This window comes from Strix aluco, chromosome Z (genome assembly GCF_031877795.1).
Source record: "Strix aluco isolate bStrAlu1 chromosome Z, bStrAlu1.hap1, whole genome shotgun sequence".
Classification (NCBI taxonomy): Eukaryota; Metazoa; Chordata; class Aves; order Strigiformes; family Strigidae; genus Strix; species Strix aluco.
The window spans coordinates 57,444,290-57,461,051 of record NC_133971.1 but is presented as its reverse complement, the minus strand read 5'-3'; the positions used below and the strand labels follow the sequence as shown (position 1 = coordinate 57,461,051).

Here is a 16,762-nt window from a genome sequence, read left to right as displayed (position 1 = left end):
AACACTTAGAAGTTAAAAATAAACCTCCAGTGGTAAGGGAAAAACACAGCACCAAACATGAAAAAAAACCCATGCAAGAGTAGAGTATCTTGAACTACCTGAAATAATGAAGGCCAGTTCAGTACTTAAATTAATTTAGAAATGTTAATGTATTTGATTTTTATAAAATTACACTTAACAATTATCAAAATTGCAAGTGGTAACTAAAAATAGCACAATACACCAAAAAACTAAAAGGACACCCTGATCACAGCAGGGGACTGCAAAACTCTCATGAAAAGAAGGTATGGTCAACCAGGTAATGGCTCTTCTAATGATGCCTTTCTTCTCCTACTCCTTTGTTCTGATATTATCTTGTCTATTTTCACCTCTGCTCTTCATCCCAAATCCAAGCATCTTTGCCTCCGAAACTTTTTTACCTGCCTTAGACATATTATGTAGTAAGTCATGGCCACACACTTTAGACCTTCTCTTTCATCCAGTCCAATATGGAGCTCTTTTCTACAATGTTTTCTTTTTAACGGGCATACATGCTACGAAGAGATTTCACGTGATTTTAAATTTTGAACAGTGATCTCCTGCATGTTTCAGTGTATGTTACATATAAAAGTGAAAATAATCAAAGACATCTTTCAGTACTTCTGTTAAGACTGGAGATAAGTATTGTCAATAATGGATTCGTGCCAGCATTTTTTTAATACTTTCTCTTGCTTTAGGCATAAAGAAAATGTTTTTTCCTTCCTTTTTAATGCTACTTTCTTATCAAAACAGAGTTCTTTACATGTAGTTCCACACCATAAATAAAAGACTTGCATGTTTTAATATTCTGTATGTAAAAATGTAATTTTTGGCACAGAGTCTTCTTTACCTCTACTAACATAATAACGAAAACTAGGGTAAAGGAGAAAGACTTATTAGATACAGTAATTTGATTTTAAATTGAGACATGGGTAAAAAAACTAAACATCTCAGTAATTACTTTTACCAGAATCATGGGATCATTCAGGTTGGAAAGGACGTCAGCAGATCCCTAGTCTAACCTCCTTCTCAAAGTAGGGCCCCTCAGCCACTGCTGATGGGGCCTGTCCTCCAGCCCAACCACCTCTGTAGCCTAAGCTCAACTTGCTGCATTTGGCCACTATCTTTCCTGTATTAGGGGGGCTCAAAATACAGCACAGGGCTCCAGATGTGGTCTAACAAGTGTTGAGTAGAGGGGTACAATCACTTTCCTCATGTGACCATCAATGCTCCTGTCAATACAGCCCAGATGTTTTTGGCCCTTTGCTGCCAAGGAATACTGATGGCTTGGTGCTCTTGCTGCCTGCCAAGATGCCCAGGTTCCTTCCAGCAGAGCTGATCCCAGACACTCAGTCAGTCCCCAGCCTGTACTGCTGCAGGGTTTACCCCTTCCTAGGTGTGGAACCTAGGTGGTTCCTTGCTGAATTTCATAAGGCTCCTGTGGGTCTATGCATCCAGCCCAATCATCCATCTAGACTTTCACACATCTGGTTGTCCAGTCAACCAGACCACAATATCTTAACCTGGATGCAAGAATATTGTGGGAGACAGTGCCGAAAGCCTTGCTACCACTGAGGTATATGACATCCAGTGCTCTACCCTCATACACAAAGTACAGGATGTTCATAAAATGCTCAGTTATTTCACCAGCTAAACTTAGTAAAAATGTACAACTCTGTGTCTCTTCATGAAGCAAGTCCCTTTTAAAAGGGACTTATCTTTCTCAGGTAAAATCATGTTCTGTTCTTACACTGACAACAAACAATAAATTCTAAATCCTACTGTTAGAAATGAAAAGGTTGTGTTATTTTCTTGGAAGCTTATTTTCATACTACTATAAGCAAGAAAAAAACCATGACTTTGTAGTAAAATACTACAGTTTCCTACTATCTAGGAGAAAAGCTGATTTGAAAACTATGATCAGTAGCCATCAGTAGTTCTCCATCAAAAGAAAGTTGCACATAACATGGGTGGAAATTAAAGGATAAGAGTGAAAATACAAAATAAACCTTACATATTTGAGGAAAAAATATGATACAATTTAATGAATGGGAAATGTAAGTTAAGCAGAGAATTGCCTGCAAAGGCTGGCAAAGACTTAAGGTGTTACTTCTTCAGAGATGCGTGTGGAGGCTAGATGTGGTCCTAAACTGTGTGCAAGTCAACAGGGCAAATTACAGATACCTTTATTATAACATGTTTATAATTTGGCACATTTGGATGCCAATTCTTGCCGTCCCAGGAGCTGAAGGAGGCTTTCCACTCCAAGTAAAGAAGGAGAAACTGGAAAACTCTCTGCCAAGAACCTTCAGCCCTGCACTTGCTGTATCTCCACCAGAATCAATGGGATTACACTGGAAAGTAAGAATTTAAGAATTTGCTTCTGTTGGTGTCAAAAAACTCTCAGTCTCCTTGAGCTTTGGACTTCTAAATATACATTTGAGTACATTCTATTTTTTTTAACTTTTTATTGTGTCTTTCAATCCTCACAAACATTCATCTCTTTTTAACCTCAGCTGACCTTAAACTATTTAACTCAACCTTGCATGAAAGAAATTTGAAATAAAGTGAGACCAAATGAAAAATAGAGTGTGAGCAGAATATAAAACATTCCTTCTCTGATCAGGAGTAACCTTCTGGCAAAATAATTGCCCCCAGTCACTGGTACAACACTTCAATAGTTGTAAACTGTTCTTCGCCACTGGGCTCTGAAACAGGACAATGCAGTACAAGTTACAAATCACCTGTACTGTACATTGGTCTTAAGGCTTGTGTCAACAGTAAATTGATATGATTTATAATGATCTCCAAAAATGAAAGGAACCATGAAGGAAAGAAGTATGAGTGGAAAAACTCTTTATACACCTGAAAACTGTAAGAAAAGCAATTAAATATGTGAAAATCTGCCCTGATGAATATCAGATACATAAATTTTTTACATGCCTAATCACTGTTAAAAGATTGCTTGGACACTTATATTTGTCTTAGTGTTTATGGAACCTCAATATTTTGGCCTTTAAAAATACTGAATCTGTTTCTGTCAAAGTATCACCTATGGTTTAACCTACAGTGAAAACCACCAGACTTTCACCATATGTAGCAAGATACCTTTACATTTATCAAAATGGAATGTACTACTATCAGCGTAATTGCAGAAGAAATGTTAGTTGAATAGCATTTACTACCAGATGACTTCTTGCAGCTATTGACAAAATTAAACTCAAATAAACACATAAAAATATAGACATCTGTTTTAAAAATAGTTAATGTTAAAATGATTTTCTGACAAGACTGTATTACAACGACTAATACATGCAACAATTGATGCCAATCATTGTTACATTAAATGGATGCTGGGGAATTCAAATGACAATTGTTTACTCTGCTACTGCAAAATAGATGATTTCTGACTACATTAAAACATGAGATTGTGGGAGACATCGGCCTGTCAGCCTTGCACAGCCTTTGAATCAACAGCTAGGCTTTGATGAGAAACAGGCCTTGGGAGAAAGATAAGAAACTGCTGAGTTGTGCCAAGATGGCAGGGGAAAACAACAGATAGCTGCAACACTGAACTGTGGAAAAGTACTGAACTGTGAGAAGTTACCGTCGAGTGAACAGCGCGTGAACAAGAAGGTGATTGGTCTGCACAGCGCGTGTTAGAGTGGTCTTATGCTGATAGGAGAAAAGGTTGAAAACTGTCTAATTGCTGATTTGCTAATTATGAAGTAAGAGCTTTGGCGAGAGCATAAGTATGTACTATTGGAAAAATAAACGGCTTTGCTGTTTTCTCTCATAGAGTTATGCAAGTCCTATATCCTCCCACAACATGAGATGTGCTTTCCCAAGGGTGTACTCAAAATGTTATGTGTCGTCTCAGATAGTTTAGCTTACTTAACATCTTTATTTGCCATATCTACATATTCCATAGGATTTCTAAGTATAAATGAGATCAGAATCTGGTAGTGTATATTTCAATGGATTTTTTAACTCCTTTCTCTGGACAAGACTGAATCCAAGGAAACATAAATGTTATAACCCTGAATAGCCTGAAGGATTTTATACCAAGCTCTGTTCATTGAGTGGCAAGCTAATCTCCAAGTAAACCTACTCATAGGCACTTGCTCATCACTGAAATTCTGTTCCTTCTACAGACTGTAATTACATGGAAAGAGCATTTTTAAATGGGCTGTCTGAGGAATCTTATATGGTATTTGAAAAGTTAAAATATTAGCATTAGTAAGAAGATAGGGAAAAAAGATTGTGAAAAAGAAGACAAAACATTTAAGAGTTACTCAAGAGTGTCTGTGTCAGTAGAAGATAGAGGATGTATATTGCCTCGATTACACTCTCTCAAAAAATACTGTAGAACAGGACAAGACACAGAGAAAAGCTATCAGAAGAATAAAGTGACTTCTGTATGAGGAGAGAGTAAACTGAGTAGCTTGAAAAGGAGACAACTAAGTGAGGATATGGCAGAAAGATCCAAAATTATGTAGTGTGCAAAGAAGGCAAATGGGGACTATTTTAAAACAAGTGCTGTAACATAAAAACTATGGACCTGGTGGAGTTAACTCAGCGGTAGGTCTAAAATAAACAGATGAATACTTTTTTATACAACACACCATTGAACAGTGGAATTCATTGTCACAGGATGTTTTGGATGACAGTGGCCAACTGACTAAAAAGATACAAATTGTTAAAGTTCACAACACAGTGGTGCAGATGAAGCTCCTCTCAAGGGCTTGCTAAGCTGCTGGCCGTGAAAGCACATATAACAGCGTAAATGCTTGAAATTTCCTCTGTTTCTAACTTTTCTTCTAAGCCTCTCTGTTGGCACCTGGCACTGGTAAGACCACAGGCTAGAGAGGGATCTACTTAAACAGACACTTTTATGTTCTTGGACTCAGCGTCTGCCTTCTCTAGAAGATGTTAGCTAAAATAACTTCCTCAAACTCAGAATGAATTGCTTGTGGTTTCATGTCTTCAGTGGGATTAATCACATCAAGATATGAACAATCCTTCAACTGTCCCTCTCAATATATGTGAATGTATTAATTAAAAATGCATTATTTGTCCTTGTCTTACTGAGATATGCCTTCGGCAGGAGGCTGTACAAGGAATCTAGAGCATTAAAGAATTGAAGTGTGAACAATAATACTGAGAGTGTGACATCCAGCATGGAAACACTGCAGAGTGTGTTAGATCACTTTACAGTTTTAAATGTACACTATTTTGAAACAGCATACACAAAAAACATTTCATTGAAAGCAATAATGCACTTTATGAAGAGCTGAAATACCCCCCAGAATTGTCATTTGCTTTTTACCAAACTTAACTCACTACTTTAATAGTAAGGGTTGTTTTTGTTTGGGCTTTTTTTCCCTTTACCCCCTCCTCTTATATTGTCAATTAAATTCAAATTCTTGCTTATAAAGCAGATTCCAAGGACCACTTGAGAGATTGGACTCTGCCTGGCAATATTCCTTAGAAAGAGAAAGAAAAGACCAGTGATATCAATGGTGAATGCAGTCATGTTACATACCTTGCATTGCCACAGATAAATGAGAACACGGCCAATAGGCGGCCATTCGATGTCATTGCCATTGCAGAAAATTTTAACCACTGTGAGCATAGTCTTTACTAGCTATGGCAAAATAATATATTGAAGCTCACTTTTACCTGTCTTAAAATAAAATGGTTCAGCTTCCCTGGTGTAGGAGACTGTTTCGCTTTGCACCATTGCTCTAGCATGATCTGCTCCTGAAACTGCTCTAATGAACTTTTCAAAAATCACCTCAATAGGAAAAGGGTCTGCTAAGAATAAAGAAGAATAAAATATAGCATAACATTGCCCTTCTCTTGCCAGTGAATTAATTCTCTTGCTAAAGTTAAGACCAGTTAAGCCTATGAACTCTTTTCTCATACATAAAAAGATCTTGGTGTAACAGCTGGAATCCTCCACAGGCCCTACATAGTATGGCGTAGGAAGGCCTATATATGAAGGAGAAAGCCTTCAGGACTAATTACCAGGATACATTTAAGACTGGGAACATGTCTGAACTCTATCCCACTTCTGCAACATTTCCAAGCGATCAGAATACTTATATTTATTTAAACACACAAACTCCTTTAGTTTTCATCTAAAAAAATAAATTATTCACCTAGGTTTAGAAGGAGATCACAGGATGAATAAACCTCTTTAACCATTTGATAAAAGCATTCACCCAAAGGAACAGACCCTTTCAATCCTTGATGAACCAATGACAACAGCTTTTTATGTGAAACCACCATTAGTTTCAAAATATAAAATGCCCATGCTGATTGATTCTTCAATCTTGATTCTTCCTTCATAAAAAAAGAACTTTCAAAACTGCCCACATATTTTTTGATTTGTCAAGGTTTCTGTTAGAAACACTCTACTTGTTTAAGAAGTTGAGTCTCGCTTGGTTTGTTCCAGCAGCAGATAGTAAACCCCTGCAGAAGAGTCTCCAAGCAACAGGAGTTGCAAACCTCACAAAATAAAAAAGAAATTAAAATGAACCCAAATGTAAGCAATGAACAATATACATTTATTTCTATTCAAAACAACGTTCCAAATAATTCTGCAATTAACACACAGAAACAGCTGGAATACTTACTATGTATTTTTTTTAAAAGCAATTGAAATTACTCTGAAAAAGACTATGTGGGACAGGAAACAATGATTTAACAGCTAGTTCAGTTTAGATTTCACTGACAGGAATACTTGCCATCAGTGTAAATTACTAGTAATAGTGTAAAAATGTTTTCCAGAAGGTCCATAAAGAACAAGACTGTAAAGTAATATCTTATATTAAATTTCAATCTTTAGGCTATGTGAAAGCAATAGGAGTGCAGAGACACTAGCCCAGGCCTGTATATCTTTTCTTTTGCAACAGTAAGTTACAGAGAGGATTAAGAAGAAATGTCTGCACGTGCTTCTGTGAAAAGCGATTCATGCAGCTTCCAAAACACTGAACATGTCAAAGTAAGAAAGTGATGTCTTTTTTTCAAAAGACAACCAAGGTGTAATTGAAAATTATTTGGTTTTGTTCCATGAGCAATATACTAATGATCAAACTGGCAACATAATTTATCTGGCAATTCATAGAGATACTAATGTTGGATTATTAAAAGGAATGCTAAAAGATCAGAGGTTAGTTTTGCAAGGAACACTGTAGAACCAAATGCTTAGCTGCTAGGATGGTAGAAACAAATAATTAACCTTAAACCAATCTGCTATTGTATATGCATGTCAAAAAGCAGGAGCCTAGGAAGGATTAATGGGAAGTAGAGACAGGGAGCTGCTATGACCTGCCTATGTCTGTCAAACTATGAGGAAACTAGGTAAAAGGTAATATTGGCAGGGGGAGATCACGACCACTGACCCATGGACCACCAACTCTAATTACACCCCAGACTCAAAAGAAGGTGGCGGAGAGGGCAAACTAGGCATGCATGCTAATTTATATGCTAAGCATTAAGATTATGACCAATCACTTAGTAGATATGTATCAGTGTATTGAATATGTATAGATTGGGTGTATAAATAATCGTAGGTTTTGGGACCATGGTGTACTGTCTCAGGACAGGCACGTGTGCAGTACATTCACGTAATAAAGGAAAATACCTCCATTCTGTGTATGAATTGGGCCTCTGCACACTGGGTGATGAAGCCCCATTTTTGGGACAACAATACTATCATTAGCATTATTTTGACACTAGCTGAGTTACAGGTACTCTTAGAGCAAAATATAAAATTGTTTACTGCACTTCTAAATCTATTTTGCACGTACATCAATAGCCCTTTTGAAAATACATACTGATTTCTTTTAAGGGACAATATTAGTGAAAGTCCACCCCCGTAACCCTTCGTACAAGTAATTCTCAAACTGATTTACACACTGCTGAGTACAGTATGTCTGATAGCAAAGACTTAAACAATTTAGTTAATATACCAATAACAGGACCCTTTGTATACCAATAACAGGCTCCTTTGTATAAGCTTCATACAGACAAGATAAGCAAGCCTACGTGGCGAAGAGTGACCATTCCCCAATTCAGTACACATTGTACAGACAAGATAAACGAATGTGTGTGCAAAACCAGTCTCGCAATGCATGCATTAGATTTCCTGGAAATAGGCAGGTACTTAACATATGCATTAAATTCCCTGAAAATAGGTGGATACTTCTCGGGAATTATATAAATATTCATTTTTTAAAATGTTTATAATGAGTGTGCTTTTTCCCTTGATGTGCATGTTAGGAGGAGAAATCTCCGATGCACCCAGCGCTGCAATAAACCAGTGTCAGCTTTCTAAACTATTGTTAGGTTTGCAGTTTTCTTGGTTAGGATTTTCAGTAACAGAATTTGGCGACCCAGATGGGACAAGTTTTCCAGTGCCTTGACGGACCAGAGGAATTGTGAGAACTCCAGCATGCACCAGAGTATTTTCGGGGAGGCCCTCCAATTCCCTGGTTGGGTGAGTTTCTGCAACAGCTATCTGGGAGATTAACGACATTGGTCACAAGTATTAGTTGCTCACAAGTAAGTCATATCTGAATTATGTATGCGTTGTTGAGCTATTGGTATTGGAACTTGTAGCGTGCAATTGTGTAATCCATACTACCGAGATGCCCAGAGTCTGGATTTTGTTTGGGTATTCGTGGTAATTTTGAAATTGTAAAATGGGAGCTGGATAGGCTACTGAAGGGGAAATTCTTAAGTGCTCTCCCTTGGAATGTATATTAAAACACTGGAGCAAGTTTGGGGGCAACCCCCTCACTTGGAAAAAGTTGATAGAATACTGTAATCATTGGTGGCCTTGTATACTTTAGATGATCAGAAGAAACGTTCTAAGAATGGAAGTATAAACTATAATACAGTGTTACAATTAATGATGTTTTGTAGATGCAAAGGAAAATGGGATAAAATGCTGTATGTGAATTTGTTCTTTGTATTATGGGTTAATTATGATATACGTAAGGAGTGTGGCTTGACTGCAAGTGAAAGTGGTCTATTAGCACTAGAAGCAGAAAATAATATACCGCCTAAGCACTGTTGCTCGGTATGTAGCATCAGCAGGTGATGCAACAAATATGAAGAGAAATGGGGAGAAGAGGAAGAGAACGTTGAGAGGTTGGTCGGATCAAGAAAGGGCAGAGGGGCAAGGACAAATAAGCAGGAAATTGCACCACAAGGCAAAAGGGGTGAGAACGAAAGACAAAGGGAACAAGCGAACAAAAGGCAAAGGGAACAAAGGAATAGAGATTTGGGTAGTTCCTATGAGGAGGAAGGTTTCAGTCCGATGGCAGGTAGGTCTAGGCAGGGAAATGCTCAGAACATACAAGCCCCTCTCAGGCAAGCGGTAGGAACAGACAGACCACTTTGGGTAAAGATGCCATTTTCGGTATCAGATTTAAATGCTTGGAAGGAAATGGCAGGCATATATAGGGAGGACCCCGAACAGGTGGCAACAGTTATGGAAACTAGTTCAAGAATCATGATCTGGATTGGAAAGATCTGCAAGTTATCTTAAACCACTTAGTGTCTTATGAGGAAAGAATAATTATTATGGCCAAAGTTAGAGAGGAGGTGGACCGAGTGCATATTCAAGTCGCACAAGAAGGATGGATAGAGGATAATTTTTCTCCCAACAACCCTAGCTGGGATCCCAACATCCCTGCTCAAAGGTTATTATTAATCGAATACCAACAATTTTGTATGGTGTTTGGAATGCTATTTCAAAGTCAAAGAATTGGTCTAAATTGTATCAGGTCATCCAAGGAAAGAATGAGGATCCCTATTCTTTCTTTGAAGACTAATGGAGGCTACAAGGAAATATATTGATTTGAATTCGTAGAATGAGGTGAATGGTGTCTTGTTGGTCCACATTTTTATGGGACAATCTAGTGTCTGGAAAGTATATAACAATAGGGAAAAGGTGGAGAAAGAAAAACAGAGAAAAGAGAAGCTTAAAGACAGTAAGATAATGGCAGCAGCCATAGTACAGCAAACTGGTAGGGTCAGAGGACAGGGCTATCAGGGCCTGAGGGGAAGAAGGCTTCCTGGTGGAGCACAAAGGGCCGGAATACCATTAGAAAAGGAGCAGTGTGCTTTCTGTAAGCAGAGACAACACTGGAAAAGGGAATGTCCACAATCAAGGTAGCAGGGCCTTGAGGAAATGCCAAGGCAGTCTGTTAACATGGTGATGATATTAGATTCAGACTGAGGAGGACCGAGGGAAGAATCAGAAGCCTCCCCAGCAGAACCCTGGTTATAGTAAGGTTAGGAAATGAGAAAGTAAAATTTTTAGTAGATACAGGGGCTACTTATTCAGTATTAAATACATGCAAGGGTAATTTCAGTAATCAAAGAATGTCAATTATTGGTGTCACAGGGCAGAAAGAAAATTGACCATTTTTCCAGCCTTTGAAGTTTGGAATTAGGAAAAGGGTGTTAACCCATCAACTTCTTTATATATCAGATTGCCCTATGCCGCTATTAGGACGGGATATATTAATTGAATTAAATGCAGAAATTACTTTTGAAAAAGGAAAAATCCAAAACCATATTCCTGAAGATAAAGCTTTGGATGCCAAAGTCTCCATGTTACAGGAGGAAGCTGTGTTACAGGAGATACCAGAAGAAACTGAAAACGCTGTGACACCTCTCGTACAGGCTTCAGGAATACTAGGATGATCCCGAGCAGCAGAACTGGTAATCATCCAGTTGAAATCAGATGCCAGACCCGTAAGACAAAAGCAGTACCCAATTAAATTAGAAGCAAGAAAAGGATTAGAACCATTAGGTTCTAATTGTATTGTAGGACAATTAGTGAATTTTGGATTATTAAGAGAACACCAGTCAGAATACAACACCCTGTTACTGCCAGTTAAAAAGCTGCATTCAGAAGACTATAGATTGGTTCAGGACTTAAGGGCTACAAATCAAATTGTGCAGGATGTCCACCTGGTAGTGGCAAACCCGTATACTCTTTTGGCCACCCTGAAGGAAACAGATAAATGGTTTACTGTATTGGATCTGAAAGATGCATTCTTTTGCCTTCCACTGGCAGATGAAGAGTCAGGAACTGTTCAGGTTTGAATGGAAAAGCCTTACAACTGGTAGAAAAACTCAACTGAGCTGGACAGTATTACCACGAGGATTTAAAAATAGACTTACAACCTTTGGAAATCAATTAGTCAAAGAATTAGAGGGCTGGCAAAAGATGCATGAAAATATCACCTTGCTGCAGTACATAGATGACATGATACTAGCAGCAGGTCAAAAGAAGGATTCATACAAATGACAATAGACCTTCTAAACATTTTGGAACTACTGGGGTTCAAGGTGTCCTGGAAAAAGGCACAGATTGCCCAGCAGTAAGTAACATATTTGGGGTTCACAATTTCCCAGGGCAAGCGTAGTCTTGGAACTGAAAGGAAAGAGGCTTTCTGTGAAATCCCAGAACCTAAATCAAAACAAGGGCTCAGAGCATTTCTCAGAATGGCCAGATGGTGTCATCTATGGATAATGAATTTTGGACTCACTGCCAAACCCCTATATGAAGCTGTAGAAGGGCAAGGAAACCTCCTTGTTTGGACTCAGGAGTGCAGGGATGTGTTTACAAAATTGAAACAGGCCTTAATGAGTGCTCTGGCTCTAGGCCTCCTGATTTAGAAAAAACATTTGAACTACTCATACATGAGAGTCTGCATATTGCCTTAGGTGTGTTGGCCCAGAGACTGGGATTGTGGAAAAGACCCAAGGGATACTTTTCAAAACAACTAGACAAAATCAACAAAGGATGGCCAGCATGTCTCCGAGCAGTGGTGGCTACAGTACTACTGATCCAAGAGGCCTGAAAATTGACACTCGGGCAAAAGCTAATTTTATTTGTGCTCATGCAGTTACAGCAGTTCTGGAACAAAAAGGACACTGGTTGTCACCAAGCCAGATGCTGAAATATCAAGCCATTTTTTGAAGCAAGATGATGTGGAGCTGAAAGTAACTACAATCCTGAATCCAGTGACCTTTCTAACCACTGATCTTGGTGGAGAATTAACTCACGGTTGTTTGCAAACAATGGAGCTGATATACTCCAGCAGAGAAGACTTGAAAGACATGCGAATGGAAAAGGAGACTGGGACCTGTTTATAGATGGTAGCAGCTTTATGCAGGTAGGAATGCAGAAAGCAGGATACATAGTGGTAACCATGGAGGAAGTAATTGAGGCCAAAGCTCTCTTATCTAACACTTTGGCCCAGAAAGCAGAGCTCATAGCCTTACTAAGAGCATTAGAGCCGTCAAAGGACAAAACTGTTAATATATGGACAGATTGAAAGTTTGCCTTTCTCGATGCTCATGGGACCGTTTGGAAAGAAAGGGGACTCTTAACATCTCAAGGATCCCCGGTCAAATACAGGCCAACGATCCAACAATTATTACAAGTAATTAATCTACCTAGACTAGTGGCATTGTAAGGCGCATCAATGCAGAAACAGTCCAGCAGTGCATATAGGAAACTGTATGGCACATAAAGCTGCAAAAGAAGCAGCAGAAAGTCAAATATTGCTAGTTTTGCCGGAAACTGGGACCTAAGAGTCTGCAGTATGCACCAAAAGACAGTCAATTGGTTAATCTATTAAAGTCAAATAAAAATCAAGAAGTGTGGTGGGTGAATCCTTCACATCAAATAAGTTACACAGGAAATTATGCATGAATTGGCTAATAGACCACACCAAGAAACTCACTGGGGAATTAAGGCAATGGTAGAGGCATTGAAAACACAAGTGCTAAGTGTATAAATGACTGGAATGGCCAAAAACATAGTGAAGAAATGCGAATTATGCTAGAAGAACAATCCTCACTTACCCTGAAGACCTTTACCAGGGGTGACAAAGAGAGGAAAGAGTCCAGGAGACTACTGACAAATAGACTTTTCTGAATTACCATGGCAAAATGGATACCAGTATCTTTTGGTAATGACAGATACCTTCTCAGGCTGGCTGGAAGCTTTCCCTTATCATACCAACAAGGCAAAAGAAGTAGCAAAGTGTTACTTAAGGAAATAATACCGAGATTTGGGGTACCTATAGGATAGGGGTTCACACATCACAGCAGAAGCCGTTTAAAGTTTAGCTAAAGCATTAGGGGTAAAATGGGATCTCCATACCCCATAGAGACCTCAATCAAGTGGGAAAGTAGAAAGAATGAATCAAAGCCTAAAAAGACAGATAAGTAAAATTTGCCAAGAGGCTCAGATAAAGCAGCTGGATGCTTTATGCTTAGCTTTGCTACGAATACGCATCTAGCATAGAACTAAAGAAAAGGTTAGTCCATTTGAAATCATATATGGTAAACTTTATTAGGTGACAGAAAGAGGAGTTAATCTGAAATTGTAAGGAAACATTACCTGAAAGAGTATGTTATGTCTCTAGGAAAGGTTCTGTCCTCTCTCCACAGGTATGTCACTGTGAGCACACTGCTATCCCTGGACATGCCTGTGCATCCATACCAGCCCAGAGAATGGGTGTATCTGAGGATGTGGTCAGCCAAACTGTTGAAGGAAAAGTGGAAAGAACCCTTCCAGATTTTACTCACCACCTACACAGCTGTCAAACTCGAAGGAGTCACTCCATGGATACATCACAGCAGGATTAAGACAGCTGCATCACCAAAATGGGCTGTCAAACAATAAGGACCTTTATGCTTAAAATTAACTCAGGAATTATGAAGTTCTGAGTTGTATTGCTTGCAGATCTGCTGAGAAGTTTAAGAGTTGGTGAAGACAGAGAGACCAGTGCAGACCTACATGAAAACTTAATTCTAACTTTAATACTGGAATTTGGTAGAATGTGTAATCTTACTAATGTTACAGCATGCATCCCGATTCCTCATTCGGCTAGACAACCTATAACCTGGGGCATCATTACCAGTCAATATGTCCTCCCTGAAAGAATGGCAAAATATTACTGACACAGTTAAAAAGGCAGGTCTTAGACACTACATAAATCCCAAGGGCAGGTGTCACAAACAGCAAGACTTGCAGACTCCCTCTAAGGAAACCATAGGCTGGCATGTGACTACTGGGGACTGTCAACATAATGAAGTTTTGCTCCTGAATGGAGAAAAATTATGTTGGAACTATGATACGAATGTCATTGCCCCGAGTGTCACAAATGAGACTACTATCCCTGAATGTTTAAACCTTAAAAAGAAACTCAAACCCTGGACCAGACCAGCTGAAGGGGATTGGAAATATATAGGAAATGTAGACTGGTGTTTTAATTGGGGCATGAAACCAATTTATATAAGCAAAGCCAACTGGAGGTGCCCCAATGTTTTAAATCATAGTAAATTCTTGATCCTAAATTCTACTTTGATAATGACGGAATACTGCAAGAAATACAATTTTTTAAATTAAGACTGTAGAAAAGAAATTCCGCCTCCAGGTTACAAGACACAGGTCACGTCGGATGGATATTGGACTACCTGACTGTGACTTAGTACAGTAACTAGACAAATAACTTTAGGATTATTGACCCTATGTTGTACACAGAAAAAGAGTCCAATCAAAGCCCAATACTGGGGAGAAATTAAGAGACACTGAAACAGAAAAAGACCTTGATACTTGGACAGGGCATTCCACAGCAGTACAATTTGACTGGGGATTCCAAAGTTTCTTATTACCAGGACCAACGGCTTTAGAAAATCGAATACTGATAAAAAATTTGACTTGGCAAGTAGAAACTTTGTCAAGAGCCACTGAAAAAGGATTCCAAATTATTAATAAACATGTCTAAGCTAATACTAAAATGGCTTTACAAAATAGACTAGCCTTAGACTTGCTATTAGTTGAAGAACAAGGGGTGTGTGGATATCTTAAGTTAGACAAAGAACAGTGCTGTATCCACATCACAAACATCACCTATAACCTGCTAGAACCATTAAATAAATTGAGAAAAGTAGCAGAAGACAGCAGAGTGATCAGGGATGCAGCAGAAAATACTTGGCTCAACAAAATCTTCCCAGGATTAGGCAGATGGTCTCTAAAAGGACGGTGAGCCATGTTGTTGGAAGGAATAATTTGTGTAGTTATAATTATAGTTGTTACAGGAATCTGCATAGGTTGTACTAACAGAACCATTGAGAAAAATACATGGAAGTAGTAAGAAAATCTAACTACTTCTGAAGGGGGGATCGATACCAAAGACTTAAACAATTTAGTTAATATACCAGTAACAGGCCCCTTTGTATAAGCTTTGTACAGACAAGATAAGCAAGCCTACATGCTGAAGAGCGACACTTCCCCAATTCAGAATGCTTTGCACAGACAAGATAAGCGAGTCTGCGTGCACAGAGGCAGTCTCGTAATGCATGCATTAGATTTCCTGGAAATAGGCAGGTACTTCTTAGGAATTATATAAATATTCAGTTTTTTAATGTATATAATGAGTGTGCTTTTTTCCTCCATGTGCATGTTAGGACAAGAAATCCCTGATGCATCCAGTGCTGCAGTAAACCAATGTCTGCTTTCTAAACAATCATTTGGTTTGGAGAGTCTTCTTGGTTAAGATTTTCAGTAATGTGTCCATACCATACCCATTACAGTAATGCTCCAGTCCATTTTAATCTGAAAAACATGTGCTTTAAGACCCTCCCATGACATAAAGAGCAGTAAAAGAGAATGATCAGGACATTTACTTAACAAATGTCTTCTGATGCAAACTGAGAACACTAAGGTAGAGACATTCAGTGACAACTATTGACTTAAAAGGTAACAGATACAGTCTCCAAAATATTTCCTGAAGACTGCAATTAGCATGTTTAAGCAATTCTTTGAGGTCTCTCACTAAAACTGCCTTACTGTACTTGAAAAAGCAACAGCACTGTTTCTTTAATACTGAAAGCGATGACCCTTGATTCTCATCAGAGACTACATATCTGTCTAGAACAGAGATCATGAGAAAGATGCCAACACTTTCCTGGTAGCATAGGTTGGGTTTAGCGGTCATCAGATAAGAATGACTGCAAATCTGATGACAGCACAACAGCTAGGACTTGACTTGCCATTGTCATGCTTTCATTGTCATTATAAAGAACAAAGTGAAAAAGATGGCAAAGAAGCAATAAATAGTGCATGTGTGTGCTTGTATGTAAGACAGTGAAATAGCAGTTTTGATGCAGAATCTCTAGGAAACAGCTACATATTTTTCAGGACAAGGAAGACGAAAATCAAAGCAATTGAACAATAACATTTTAAATGTATTGTGATAAATATTATCTTATCTGAAGAATCAGATTGGAAATAAAGATCACTAGAGAAGCTTGCAGAATGAAACTGTTTTTAACCCAATGCTATTATTAAGAGACTGGGCTTGGTAGAAGGATCATTATGTCCATGTTTCCTCCACCCACTTCACAATAACCATCTTCTCATAGCCTTACTGGCCAGGCTGGAATGCATGCACATCCTCTAATGTTGACATATTATTTTTAAGACCTACCTAACAAGTTCTTTTGTGAATCTGAGATCCTGTATTAGAATTCCTTAGGTCCTAAACTTTGGTCCATTCAACATTTCCTTAACAGTTTCAGGAAGCCAAGGTCACTTTTGTTAATTTATTTTCAGTAGAAGGGCTTTTTTTCTTGCTTATCATTGGTCTTCCAGATCATTTATTCACTGCCATCTACAATTAGCCACACAGTATTTTTT

General features: G+C 38.5%; 1 protein-coding gene and 1 long non-coding RNA gene across 4 annotated transcripts in view; one reads left to right on the top strand and one right to left on the bottom strand.

Moving 5' to 3' along the window:
* ST8SIA4 (ST8 alpha-N-acetyl-neuraminide alpha-2,8-sialyltransferase 4) overlaps positions 1 to 16,762 on the bottom strand; it is an 83,618-nt gene that overhangs the window by 8,114 nt on the left and 58,742 nt on the right. The window lies entirely within an intron of this gene.
* Positions 8,286 to 16,372, top strand: LOC141918150 (uncharacterized). Its single transcript, XR_012621586.1, has 2 exons — positions 8,286 to 8,524; positions 13,510 to 16,372. It is a non-coding gene; the product is annotated as an uncharacterized LOC141918150 (long non-coding RNA).